At 37.3% G+C, this 14,140-nt stretch overlaps 1 protein-coding gene across 1 annotated transcript in view; it reads left to right on the top strand.

Annotated features, from left to right (window-relative positions):
- The window catches only part of LOC126092181 (uncharacterized), a 216,064-nt gene that overhangs the window by 118,584 nt on the left and 83,340 nt on the right, over positions 1-14,140 (top strand). The gene's annotated exons all lie outside the window — the stretch shown is intronic.

Below are 14,140 nucleotides of genomic sequence, written 5' to 3'. Positions count from 1 at the left end.
TAAGGGAGTAGTACAAAGCAAATTGAGGAACCTATATACTAAACTATTAAAGACCAAAAGAATGCCACTCAGAGTGGCCACGTGGTTTGAGGTGCCATATCACGGACTGCACAGCCCCTCCTGTCGGAGGTTCGAGTCCTCCCTTGGTCATAGGTTTGTGTGCTGTTCTTAGCATAAGTTAAGTTTAACTAGTGTGTAAGTCTAGGTACCGATGATCTCAGCAGTTTGGTCCCTTAGGAATTCACACACATTTGAACCAAAAGAATATGGTTAAAACCAGAGAACAATGAAATAAATACTGATAAATCAAAGACCCAGAGTGCAGTCCAGATGGTGATATGAACATTAACAGGAAGAAATTTATTTGTTGATCCGGAATAGAAACTACACACATCAAAAGAAGTTTTGCATCATCCCGGTTCTTAGAACTCCTGAAGATAGATGTTGACTGTGGATGTTTTACCACAGACACAGTCCCTTTGACTGTTCCGAGATGCCACTAAACCTGACCAAAGATGTAAACAACCATGCATGAGCAGCACCTATTAGATTAGATTAGATTAGATTAGATTAGTATTTGTTCCATATATCATGAATACGACACTTCGTAATGATGTGGAACGTGTCGATGGAGGGGGTCCAACAGCTGATCAGTTCCAGTCATTCCAAGAGGAAGGAGGTACACGGCTTTTGTTGTCCGTAGTTCAACCGTGCCTAGACGGTCAATACTACAGTTCAATCATGTCCGTATTGTTACTTTGTGCCAGGACGGGCTCTCAACAAGGGAAGTGTCCAGGTGTCTCGGAATGAACCAAAGCGATGTTGTTCGGACATGAAGGAGATACAAAGAGGCATGAACTGTCGATGACGTACCTCACTCAGGCCACCCAAGGGCTATTACTGCAGTGGATGACCGCTACCTACTGATTGTGGCTTGGAGGAACCCTGACAGCAATGCCACCATGTTGAATAATGATTTTCATGCAGCCACAGGATGTCGTGTTATGACTCAAACTGTGTGGAATAGGCTGCATGATGCGCAACTTCACTCCCCACGTCCATTGCAAGGTCCATCTTTGCAACCACGGCACCGTGCAGCACAGTACATATGGGCCCAACAACATGCCAGATGGACCACACAGGGTTAGCACTATGTTCCATCACTGATGAGTGTTGCATATGCCTTAAACCAGACAATCGAAAAGACGTTTTTGGAGGCAACCCAGTCGGGCTGAACGCCTTAGACACACTGTTGGTTCCCTGCTGTTTTGGGGTGGCATTATGTGGGGCCGACATATGCCATTAGTGGTCATGGAAGGTGCCGTAATGGCTGTATGATACGTGAATGCCATCCTCCGACCAAAAGTGCAACCATGTGGGCAGCATATTGGCGAGGCATTCATCTTCATGGACGACAGTTCGCGCCCCCATCATGCATATCTTGTGAATGACTTCCTTCAAGATAATGACATTGCTCAAGTAGAGTGGGCAACATGTTCTCCAGACATGAACCCAATCGAACATGCCTGGGATAGATTGAAAATGGCTGTTTATGGACTACTTGACCCGCCAACCTCTTTGATGGATCTACGCCGAATCCCTGTTGGTGATACAATGTACAATGTATGGTTTCTGTGAACAGTAAAAAGGGTAGAAATGATGTTTATGTTGATCTCTTTTCCGATTTTCCGTACAGGTTTCGGAACTCTCGGAACCGAGGTGATGCAAAAGTTTTTTTGATGTGTGTATTTCATAGAACTGTTGTGTCAACTTACAAATATATGTGCAATTATTTAAATAATTTTTATATTTCAGATCTGATTTCCCACATTAGGATTTCATCTGGCTGTGTAATCATATTGACAAAATTTTTGGTGACCTCTAGAAGGTTTATAAAACTTGTCCTATCAGATTTATGAAGCATTTTCATGTGACTATCAATGTATCCAGTGAAGTCTTTAGAGGAGCTGTACAGCTGTGGGTCACAAAATGTGAATAATATAAGGGAGGAATGGTGCAATTGTACCTCAGTACTTGTACACATTTAAGGAAGTGAATTTCTTATTGGAGCAGTACTGCTATAGTGACAGGGTGCAATTTCAGTTCATAAGAAAATATAGTGCTAAATAAGAATAAGAATACAAATTAAACTATGTGTGCAATTACATTACATAAACTAGTGGATTTTTATCAATTGTTTGTGTATAAGTTACAAGCATTTGACAAACTGTATAAGAAGAATAAGCAGATCAGAAGTCACGAAGAGAGAGAAACTAAGCAGTCTGAGGCCAATGTTGACATCAATATTTCTTGTGCTGGTGAGATAACCAGCCAATGCTTACAAAAGATTAATGATTATAAGGAAGTAGTGCAGATCAGATTTAAAAGCCCATATTTTAAAATATCAAGAACCAAGTGCATGTTGTTAAAAACTGAGAGACAATAAAATCAATATTAATAGAACCAAAACCCAGAAGACAGAGGGCAATCAAGAGGTTATGAGCATAAGTAATGTCTCCCTCTCCCCCTCTCTCTATGTCTCTTTTTATGCTTTACTCTCTGAATTCCTATCATCTCATTGCGGGACAGCTGAATCATCTGTCAAAAGACCTGCCCTACTCTGTACTGCTACCTCTTTCTCATCATGTGTGTTCTTCTCGACACCCCCCCCCCCCCCCCCACCATCACCACCACCTCTAACAGCCCAGGCAACTGTTGCCAGTAATGGATAATCAGTAATAAGTCTCAAATGACTCACACTGTGGCTGTGAAAGTATACATTTAGTTGTTTGTGTGGTTGTGTGTATGAATCTGTGTGGTTTTACTAGATAAAGAGCAACAGTTCAGAGTCTAGTGTGATTACTGTTTTCTATTATGTGTTTCTGTGCTGCACACATCAATCCACTATAGGCAAGTGGTTGCCTTGCCCTTATTTTATAATAGTTCCATCCAGGAATTTCCATTACTGTTACACAACTGCACACATCATTCCACTATAGGCGAGTGGTTGCCTTTCTCTTATTTTATAATAGTTCCATCCAGGAATTTCCATTACTGTTACACAACCTTCTTGCATGATTCTTAAACCAAGTGTTTGCAATGATTAAATTAATTCTACCTGGTGGTCTCATTTTTCATTCTTATCCCCAAGCCCATTTTCTACTTTTATTTATCTTTCAGTTCCTTTTTATGCTATTGAATTCCATTTTCCCCTCACAATTAAATTTTCATTTCCCTTAACTACATGAATAATTTCCTTTACTTTGTCGTACATTCAGTCGGTCTCTTGTCTTGGTAAGAAACTAATGGAATACCTAAGGTATATTTTATCATGCAGTATTCTTTGCAGAGTTCTGGTCGAGAATGTAAAGCAGATTGTCACCATTAATGTTGAACAACAATCTACTGTCAAATTTATTCTTGTATTTAATAACAAGGGCATAGGTATTTATTGCATGAGTTGAGTTATTTAGATACCTGTTAGCAGCAGTGCTTCTAAACTCTGTAGATAAGAACAGATTTTTCAGAAAGATGTTACCTTCTCTCTGTTGGGTGGTTGGTCGATCGATCTGGCAGAGGGTACCAAACAGAGAGGTCATTGGTCCCATCGAATTAGGGAAGGATGGGGAAGCAAGTTGGCCGTGCCCTTTCAAAGGAACCATCCCTACATTTACATGAAATGATTTAGGGAAAACACGGAAAACATAAATCAGGATGGTACAAACTTATGGAATAAGTTTGTACCTTTGTTAACTGTTTGCAGTGGGGCACCATGTCAAATGCTTTCCAAAAATCTAGAAATATGGAATCTGCTTGTTGCCCTTCATCCATAGTTCTTAGTGTATAAACCGTTGCACGGTGAACTTCCGACTGCTAACATTGTAAAATACGGAAAAATATGCGTGTTAGGCGATAGCCACGGCCGTGGAATTGCTGCAATGCTAATGGAAAAATACAATTACAGGGCAAACGGTTTCATGAAGCCTGGGGCTCCATTAAGTGAACTGAAAAACCTTACAAAATTACGTGAAGTAACTAGTTTGTGTAAGGATGACTTTGTTGTATTGCTGGGAGGATCAAATGATGTATATAGAAATGAGTCGTTCAAGCCTAGAACAGAATTGAGAAAATGCCTCAATACTTTATCTCACACGAATGTACTCATTGTAAATATCCCGCATCGTCACGATTTACTGAGGTGGTCGTGTGTAAACAGTGAAATTCATGCTGCAAACAAGAGTTTCAGTGAAACTTTGCAAATACAGACGTTATTGACATAAACAGTTCACGGTCTTCACTTGAATGCATTAGGAAAGGAGATACTTACGGAAAAAATTTTTACTCGTATTTCACGGTGCAATGAAGTACCCAGGACAAGTGGAAATCGATCGCAAGTAACAAAGCATTCTTTTCATGCAGCGAACAATATAGCCATCAATCAGTGTCAAATCACGAAATTGTTTAAAACCAATAGCCCAGAAAGTAACATTCAAGCTGGGAAACAAACTCAAATTATGAAATGGTTCAAGCCAAAAAGAAATGAAGCACAAATTTTGAAAGCTCCAAAACTACTGGAAGACAAACAAGCTGCTGTACGTGTATCTTCCAGAACAAGGAAAGCTCCAGAGAGGAACAGTTATTTTTTATGGCTGGCACCAGGGAAATCACTGCAGCACCATCCAGATCCAGTGCCATCAAGAATCTAACTATGGATGTAAGTACACAACATCAAAGTGACAAAGAAATATACAAGCCAAGTGAGCAAGGTGATGGGCTGCTACAGAAGAATCCAGACCTACCCTTTTGTGAGGATGGCTCATTATTAAATATTAGGTCTTTAAAAAATAAAATTGATGGTCTTAGTAGTAACTATATAATGCATTGTAATATAAATGGTTTAAGTGCTGAATACTCATGTGACAGAAGCTCTAAGTTAGATGAGCTACAAGTTTTTTTATCTGAATTTCTAAGTGTTAAAGTAATTTGTTTAAATGAACACTGGCTTAGTAGTGATACCATAAAAATCTTAAATAAAATTGAAAACTTCAAGGAAGCTACCAGCTTTTGTAGGATAAATAAGTCACGAGGAGGTTCATGCATACTCATTCATTCTGATTTAGATTACCATGTAAGATGTGACTTCAATTGTTTTAATGAAGAGTGTATTTTTGAAAGTTGCTGTGTTGGGTTAAAGGACTTAAATGTTGTTATAATATCAATTTATAGAATCCCAGAGAAGGTGACAACTGAGTACTTCCTATGTAAATTTCAGAGTTTGTTAGAATACCTCGGTAAAGAAAAGAGGAAAAAAATTGTGGTTGCTGCTGATTTCAATATCAGTGTGTTGAATGAAACATGTGAGGTATCAAAATTTACAGACTTAATAAAAAAATATGGCTTCAAATTAAATTTTTCTGAATCTACAAGAGAAAATGCTCAGTCAGCCACATGCATTGACAATATTTTAACAAATTACGTATTTGAAGATGGATATAAATTTTGTCTAGATCTAGGAATTTCTGATCATTCAGCGTTATTCATTGAGCTACCCAGAGCAGGTAGAGAAGTCCCATGTAAAAAAGCTTATGTAAAAAGGATCTTCAACCAAGAAACTTTGACTGTATTCCATGATAAGCTCAAGGAGACAGAATGGCACTTTGATAAAAATATTTCATGCACGGCAAGTTTTGAAGCATTTCTAAGCGATTTTCTAAGTGTTTTCAATGAAATGTGTGCACAAAACACTTATTTTAATAAAATGACAAAATTAAAATGGATCACTAAAGGTATAAAAATCTCCAATGCTAAGAAAAGGCAGCTACATAAGAAAGTAAGACATAATAAAAAAATTGAATTTATTGAATATGTTAAACGATACAAAAGTACATTTAAGAAAGTTGTCAAAGCAGCAAAGCAAATGATAATAATAAATTAATCTTAAAACATGAGAATAAATCAAAGGTGGTGTGGTCAGTTGTAAAACACGAATTAGGTATCAAAGCCTCTAGACATGGAATTAGTACAATTAAGCTTGAAGATGAGATCATTGTAAATCCGGCTCAAATTTCAGAATGCTTCAATGAGTTCTTCATTAATGTAGTGAAACCAGAGGTTAATGTTGCAGATTATGGGAACAATGTATGTCCCTTTGGACTAAATCATAATTCTGAATGCTTCACAGAATTCAAAACAGTTTCAACAATAGATTTAGAAAAAATTATATTAAAACTAAAAAACAAAAATTCTGCAGGTTGGGATGGAATACCAGCAAAAGTCCTTAAATTTGTGTATAAAATAATAGGATACCCACTATCTAAAATAATAAACCAATCCTTTGAACAAGGAAGCTTCCCAGAGGTGCTGAAGTATGCAGAAGTAAAACCGTTGCTCAAAAAAGGGTCAAGAGAGGATATGGGGAATTATCATCCCATCTCCCTCCTTCCAGTCCTTTAAAAAATCTTTGAAAATGCTGCTGCTATGCAGATTCGAAATTTTATCGAGAAATATGATATTATTTCCGAAAACCAATTTGGTTTTCAGCGTGGCAAAAGTACTACTGATGCCATTAACAAGTTTATCGCCAAGATCAGCACATCATTAGACAACCATAATAAAGTTGCAGGAATCTTTTGTGATCTCACAAAAGCCTTTGACTCTGTGCATTGTGTACTGCTTATCTATAAGTTTGACAAGTATGGGATCAAGGGTAATGTTCTAAATTGGCTTACTTCATACTTATCAAGTAGGAAACCAAGAGTGATTGTCTCATCAAATTCAGCAAATTACTATTCAAAATGGAAAACAGTAGCCCAAGATGTCCCTCAAGGCTCGATTCTAGGACCTATTTTGTTCTTGTTCTATGTTAATGATTTACCGAACAATATAAATGCTCCATTGATTTTATTTGCAGATGACACATCTGTATTAATTGAAAACCAGGAGCCAGAAAACATCCCTCTCTACATAATAAACACAATGAACAAACTAGAAACATGGTTCCAACTGAGTGGATTAAGATTGAATATCCCCAAAACTCACATGGTCCAGTTCAGAACAAAACAGTCAAAGCCCCAAGAAATTAAAATAACTCATAAAAATCAGGATATAGAAGAAGTAGATTCTGTAAAGTTTTTAGGGTTAAACCTAGATAAAAATTTAAATTGGAATAAACATGTTGACTGCCTGTTAAACAAATTATGTAGCTTTGCATTTGCTATGCAAATATTAGCTGGTGCAACAGACATGAATACAAGGAAAATTGCATACCACAGCTACTTTCAGTCAGTTGTAAGGTATGGTATTATTTTTTGGGGAAATTCAAGCAATATATTGCGCATACTAAAGCTACAGAAAAGAATAATAAGTAACGTGTACCGCCCATCCAAGGACATCATGTCGCCCACTATTTGAAAAACAACAGTTATTAACAGTTCCCTCCTTATACATCTATGATATTATCATCTTTCTACATAGCAATTTAGAGTTATTTGAGAAAAACTGTTTCAATCACTCATATAACGCAAGGAACAAAGACAATTTTATGCTTCCCACTCATCGGTTAAACCTATATGCGCAGTCTCCTCACTATATGGCAATGAAAATTCATAACAAGCTAAAAGGAAAGAATGTTCTGAGTATGAACCTAGAGACACTGGAAACAAAGCTATATGATATACTTGTCAAACGCTGCTACTACACTGTTGAGGAGTTCATGAAGGATGAACTGAACATTTGAGCAGGATAAATTTACATATAGTCTTGTGTGTAAATGTAGCTGTCCTTCACAAAAGGGAGGAAAGAAAAATAAAAGTTTATATTAATGTTAAAATTCTTTGTACCAATTAGGCCTAAGTTGTGTTATCCATTTTTTGACGTGTCTCCTGTACACTAATCATATGATTAGAAATTTTATGTTATGAGACGAATAAAACACTATTCACTGTTCACTATTCACTGAGAAAAGGGCAAGCTGAGTTTCGTATTAGCAATGCCTTCTAAAACCATGCTGATTTGTTGAAAGGTTCTTAATCTCAAGAAAGTATTATATTCGAACTGAGAATATGTTGAAGGTTTCTGCGGCAAACAGAAGTCAGCGATACTGGTCTGTAATTTTACGGTTCTGTTCTATCTTTCTTATATACTGGAGTCACCTGTACTTTTTTCCAGTTGCTTGGGACTTTGCGCCAGTCAAGAGATTCACGATAAATGTAAGCTAGGAATGGAGTCAGAGCCGTGGATTACTGTTTGTAAAATTGAACTGGCATTCCATCCAGATCTGGTGATTTGTTTTCAAATCTTTCAGTTTTTCTCTATGCCAGGTATGCTTATTGCTACGTGATCCATATGGGAGTCTGTCCAGTGGTCAAATGTCAGTACGTTTGTATGGTTCTCCTGTGTGAATTATTTCTTGAATGTGAGATTTAAAACTTCGGCTTTCGTTTTGCTGTCTTCAACTGCCACACTAGACTTGTCAACAAGGGACTGAATGGAAGCCTTAGACCTGCTTAGCAATTTTATATATGATCAGAATTGTCTTGGGTTCTCTGACAGATCTTTTACTAAGGTGTGTTGGTAATAGTTGTTGTATACTTCGTGCATAGATCTTTTCACAGACGCACAAATCCCTACTAACCTTCGCTTATCACCGTTTGTGCATCCCCTTCTGAACCTAGAATGCAACAGTCTCTGCTTCTTCAGCATCTGTCAAATTTCATTATTCATGGTGGATCTTTTCCATCCTTTGTGTACTTACTAGGCATGTAACTCCCCAGACCACGATTTATAATCTGCTTAAACTTTGCCCATAATTCCTCCACATCCCTCTTACTGGAACTATGTGATACCAACTTGCTGTTAAGTGAGATGTTAATAGCTGCTTATCTGCTCTATCTAGCAGAAACCTAGCTTTATCTAGCCTTCTTGACTGATTTATTAACTTTCATAATCATAGTTGCTATAATGATGTCATGATTGCTAATCCCTGTTTCTATACTGACATTGTCGAGAAGGTCTGGCCTATTTGTAGCTACAACGTCTAAGATATTTCCATTGTGTGCGAGCTGCCAAGTTAGCTGCTCAAGACAATTTCCAGAAAAGTGTTCAAAAGTATTTCGCTTAACTGTCTGTCTGTAAGCCCTGCAATGAATCCCTAGACATCCCAGTCTGTACTTGGCAGGTTACAGTTGCCTCCAACTAATATTGTATGATCTTGGTATTTACGCGCTACTAACTGTAGATGTTCATTGAATGACTCTATAACTGTCACAGTGGAATTAGGTGGTCGTTAAAAACATCCAACAATTAACTTAGTTTCACCTACGCCAGTTGTATGCAACTAGACAATTTAACTGTCACACTCAACTTCAACCTTAATAGAGACAATACTTCTGCCAGCTGCAATAAACACTCCCCCTCCTGTGGCCTCTAATCTGTCTTTCTGATATACATTCCACAATTTGCTAAATATGTCGGAGCCAGCTCTCGGTCCCAAGAATAATTTGAACTTGAGAACTTTTCTGGAGTGCAGCAAATTTGGGAACTTTATTACGAATACTTCAACAATTTACTGATAAAATTGTGACAGTCGAAGTGTCTTTATTCTGAATGCCATTTGACTTCCCTTTCTGTGAATCAACTGGTGAATGTTCATTAGAGCACCCCAAACTACACCCTAGCCTAAAAACCCATCATGTGCTCCCCATAAGTTCTCTGCTACCCAAATAGCTGTTTCCTTTGTCTAGTGCACCCCTGTCCTATTAAGGAGAGTCCTACAAATCCCCACACGATAACAGAGGTCTAGAAATCTGCAGCCAAGACCATCACAGAGCCAATGAAGCCTTTGGTCACCTATTACATAATAGGAAAAACACTAATGTGACAATAATAAGTTCAATTGGCTGAAGGCTAAATATACAGAAAATCTAAGGATATGCTAAAAAGTTAAAATCTAAGAATGCGTAAAAGTATAGCAAGGGTGGCACCTGTAACATACCATTAAAAGTATTGCAATAAAAGTATCAGCATCAAATAATCTGTTCTTTAATTATACTCACACAAGCTATAGCCGGTAGAGGGCGCCATTGCTGTGATGCATAAGTAATCTGGGTCATAGATTGAATAGCTTAAAATATAATATTCATAGTCATTAATTATGATGGTTTCATATGGCTGAAGTGTGTGTCTAACAGTAAAACATAAAATAAATGTAGCATGTAGAAATAAAATCCACACTTAAAAACAAAAATCAGATTAAAATGTGTAAAAAGTTGTTTACAGTCTACTAATAGATAACTCTTCAATGTGACAAAGCAAATAAAACAGTACATGTGTGAAATGTGGAAAATGGAATAGTAATCACTTAATTAAAAGTCTTGATTGTCTATAGCGCATTCAGAAGATAATCCAATGAGTGTTGCCTCGCAGCCTCTCTGTGGAATATTTTGTTTCCTGTGTTGGTGCTTGTGGGAGCATACATGGCCTCGTGTCAAGCTGCTACATTGGGCAACACTGTCCATAGTAGTAAGTTCCTGCATACATTGATATAGGTGCTCATATTCAGTTCACTTTATTTATTAAGCAATAACTCCGATTGCTGTTTTGTATACACATGTATCTACAGTTCCTCCAATAGGTTCAATAATTGTTATATGCAACACTTCCAAATTATCCTGCATATTTCCTGCATCATGTTTTTCCTTATCCAGATGTGTACGGAACGCATTCTTATTCTGACTAGGTAAACTCATACTGGTGCTCTTTGAACCAAGCATGCACACTGTGAGCTGCAAGTTGCCTTGTCCCACTAGTAGATGCCATTGTGCTGAGAAAAGAGAAACTGCATGTGGGGGTGGACATGGTCTCCAACGATGCATGCATGCTTGTGTTGATCCATTGTGCATTCCAGAATGATGAGATCACCCAGAGAATCCCACAGAATCATTCTTCAGACCATAATCCGAAACATTTCCAATGTTGATGCTATAGCACATTATAAGAAATACTTCAAAATATTAAAGACTGTAATACAGATGTCAAAGCAAATATATTACAAGGAAAAGATAGTCATATCAGATAACAAAATAAAGACAATATGGGATGTAGTGAAGGAGGAGATCGGTAGAACCAGACATGAAGAGGAACAAATAGCATTAAGAGTAAATGATACATTGGTGACAGATGTGTATAGTGTTGCAGAACTTTTTAACAAACATTTTATAACTGTTACTGAAATGATGGGGTTGTCAGGTTCGGTAGATGCTGCTATGGATTACCTTAGACCAAACATTTCAAGTAACTTCCATAATATGAATTTGACGCTCTCTACCCCAACAGAAATAATGTCCATCATAAAATCTTTAAAATCAAAAACATCTAGTGGGTATGATGAAATATCAACAAAGTTAATTAAAGAATGTGATTCTGAACTAAGTAACATATTAAGCTATCTGTGTAACCAGTCGTTTATCAGTGGAATATTACCTGAGTGGCTGAAATATGCTGAAGTTAAGCCACTGTTTAAGAAGGGAGATAAAGAAATAGCATCAAATTTCCGTCCAATTTCACTGTTGCCAGCATTCTCAAAAATTTTCGAAAAAGTAATGCACAGTCGTCTTTATAACCATCTTATCTCAAATAACATACTGTCAAAGTCACAGTTTGGATTTCTAAAAGGTTCTGATATTGAGAAGACTATCTACACTTACAGTGAAAATGTGCTTAATTCATTAGACAAAAAATTGCAGGCAACTGGTATATTTTGTGATCTGTCAAAGGCATTTGACTGTGTAAATCACAATATCCTTTTAAGTAAACTAGAATATTATAGTGTAACAGGAAATGCTGCAAAATGGTTCAAATCTTATATCTCTGGCAGGAAACAAAGGGTGTTATTAGGAAAGAGACATGTATCAAGCTATCAGGCATCATCCAACTGGGAACTAATTACATGTGGGGTCCCACAAGGTTCCATTTTGTGGCCCCTACTTTTTCTTGTGTATGTCAATGACCTTTCACCAGTAACATTACCAGATGCCAAGTTTGTTTTGTTTGCCGATGATACAAACATTGCAATAAATAGCAAATCAAGTGTAGTCTTAGAAAGATCAGCCAATAAAATATTTGTGGACATTAATCACTGGTTCCTAGCCAATTCTTTGTCACTAAACTTTGAAAAAACACACTACATGCAGTTCAGAACTTGCAAGGGGTGTCCCAAGAGTATATGTCTAACATAAGATGACAAGAAGATAGAAGAATTGGACAGTGTTAAATTCTTGGGATTACAGCTGGATAATAAATTCAACTGGGAGGAGCACAACACAGAACTGCTGAAGCGTCTTAACAAATCTCTGTTTGCAATGCGAATTTTGTCAGACATAGGGGATATAAAAATGAAAAAGCTGGCATACTATGCTTACTTTCATTCCATAATGTCATATGGGATTATTTTTTGGGGTAATTCATCAAGCCAAGCTAAAGTTTTCCAGGCACAAAAACGTGCAGTAAGAATTATATGTGGTGTGAACTCAAGAACATCCTGCAGAAGCCTGTTTAGGGAACTAGGGATACTAACTACAGCTTCCCAATATATTTTTTCCTTAATGAAATTTGTCATTAAAAATAGATCACTTTTTCAAACCAACAGCTCAATTCATGGAATCAATACTAGAAATAAGAATAATCTTCACAAGGATTTAAAGTCACTTAGTCTTGTACAAAAAGGTGTGCATTATTCAGGAACACACATTTTCAATAACTTGCCAGCAGCCATAAAAAGCTTAACAACCAATGAAATTCAGTTTAAGAGAAGCCTAAAGGATTTATTGGTGGCCAACTCCTTCTACTCCATTGATGAATTTCTTAGTAAAACCAACTGATTTGTATATAAGTACAACATAACTTCTGCACAATTTCAGTGCAGTAATGTGTTCACTGAAAAGTTGTTTTTGTGTGTGTGTGTGTGTGTGTGTGTGTGTGTGTGTGTGTAAGTATAATCTAACTTCTGCACCATTTCAGTGCAGTAATGTGTTCATTGTAAATAAGTATTACAGTAGTTGTATTACATGTTTATTACCTTATAAATAAATAAAAAACTTTTTTATTTTAAATTCAGTGCATTAGTATTTGTAAAATGACTCTTAGTGTTCATTAGAAAATGACGATCATTCCACTTGGGACCTGTGGAATGGTACATTAGCTTATTTGTTTTAGTTGTAAATATTTGTCATGTATTGTTGTTTTTCTGACATGTTCCACATCCTGGAGGACCTCCTCACTACGGATCAATTGGAATGAAAGTAAATCTAATCTAATCTAATCTAATAATGCTCCTTCTTCCAGCCTGGATCCTTCCAATGTTGGTTGTAGGGCCGTACGTGCCAAAGACTGTATGTCCAATGGAACATAAAACGTGATTTATCACAAAAGGACACCTGTCACCACTTAGTGGATGCCCAGTTGCAATATTGTCAGGAAAATTCCTACCTTCATCGCTGATGAACAGCAGTTATCATGTGTCCATGAACCGGGTGCCTGTTGCAAAAGACCATATGCAGTAACATTTGCTGAACAATCATTGAGGAGAGAATGCTGGTAGCTCCTTGTTTCAGCTGGGCGACACACAGCTGTTATTCATACTTGTCATCTATGGTGTGTGATGCATCGCAGATGCCTCAGCACATGTTTTAGATGGTGCCAGTTTGCCGTGCACTGTGTACTTTAACCATAGCGGCACGCAAACAGTTTATAACTTAGCCATTTTGGAAATGCTCCACACCTGGCCCAAAAAGCAATGATTGTTCCCTCTTGGGCGTCAGATAAATCTCTCCATTTCTGCATTACAACAGCGACTGCATTGTTTTCTGCACCCTCCCAAAAGGATTTATATACCTTCCACTGCTGGTGCTGCCACTTGCCATCTGTGAGTGGTTATTGCAAGTTGATGTCGAACATAGGTGGTTTCCGTGTTAATGTGACTTGGTCATTTATAGAGGCAGACAATAAAACAGCAGTTGACCAGCATTGCTTGGTTCCATTAGCCCAAGGTCTAAATCTGTTTAATATAGTTTACCTTTGTTTTAATTTAGTGTGTTTGAAAATTCTATATCTTGATATGACAGCACTCTCTCTCTCTCCCTCTCTC

The sequence above is a fragment of the Schistocerca cancellata genome, chromosome 7, assembly GCF_023864275.1.
Source record: "Schistocerca cancellata isolate TAMUIC-IGC-003103 chromosome 7, iqSchCanc2.1, whole genome shotgun sequence".
Classification (NCBI taxonomy): Eukaryota; Metazoa; Arthropoda; class Insecta; order Orthoptera; family Acrididae; genus Schistocerca; species Schistocerca cancellata.
The sequence above is the reverse complement of the archived record's forward strand: the minus strand, read 5'-3'. Positions and strand labels throughout refer to the sequence as shown.